At 45.5% G+C, this 659-nt stretch overlaps 1 non-coding gene across 1 annotated transcript; it reads right to left on the bottom strand.

Moving 5' to 3' along the window:
• Positions 1-54: 54 nt before the first annotated feature.
• On the bottom strand, positions 55-170 carry LOC121841850. The gene has a single exon (XR_006080791.1). It is a non-coding gene; the product is annotated as a U5 spliceosomal RNA (small nuclear RNA).
• Between the last annotated feature and the right edge of the window lie 489 nt (positions 171-659).

Genomic DNA, 659 nt, shown 5'->3' with positions numbered 1-659 from the left:
TTTAAGTCACTATCCTGGCCCATCTATGTCAATTTCTCTTGAAACAAGATACCGGGCTCTGCAAGAAGCAAAGCCGCTCCAAAATACGTTGAACTCGTAAGTGTTCCTCTCCACGGAAGTCTTTAGTAAAAGGCGAAAGGCTTGTGCGTAATGAAGAGAAACCAGAGTCATATGGAAGTCAGAGGTCGGGGGCCCGAGACACACTCTGTGCACTGTAGGCCGGGGTCCCGCGGGTGCTCCCGGAACCCACTCTTCCAAGTTTTCGAGGCCTGTGGATGAAAAGAAGGTCACAGACACACAGAGAGACACAGAGAGACACAGAGAGACACAGAGAGACACAGAGAGAGAGAGAGAGAGAGAGAGAGAAAAAGACACACACACACACACACACACACACACACACACACACACACACACATCCTGGCACACACACTATCCTTTTTTTTTTTTTTTTTTTTTTTTTTTTTTTTTTAAGTAAAAGGGCGGGAAACTGGGGCCCCATTGAAAGGCGCTTCGCCCTTTTTTCAGTTTGAATGTTTCTTTCCTTCTCTTCTTCTGCTAGCTAGCTAAGCTAAGCTAGCTAAGCTAAGCTAAGCTAGCTGTTTACATAGCTTTGTGAATGAGTATTTTTCCCTTGACAACAGGAGAAAAGTGTTGCA

The sequence above is a fragment of the Oncorhynchus tshawytscha genome, unplaced genomic scaffold (genome assembly GCF_018296145.1).
Source record: "Oncorhynchus tshawytscha isolate Ot180627B unplaced genomic scaffold, Otsh_v2.0 Un_contig_15396_pilon_pilon, whole genome shotgun sequence".
Lineage (NCBI taxonomy): Eukaryota > Metazoa > Chordata > Actinopteri > Salmoniformes > Salmonidae > Oncorhynchus > Oncorhynchus tshawytscha.
The sequence above is the reverse complement of the archived record's forward strand: the minus strand, read 5'-3'. Positions and strand labels throughout refer to the sequence as shown.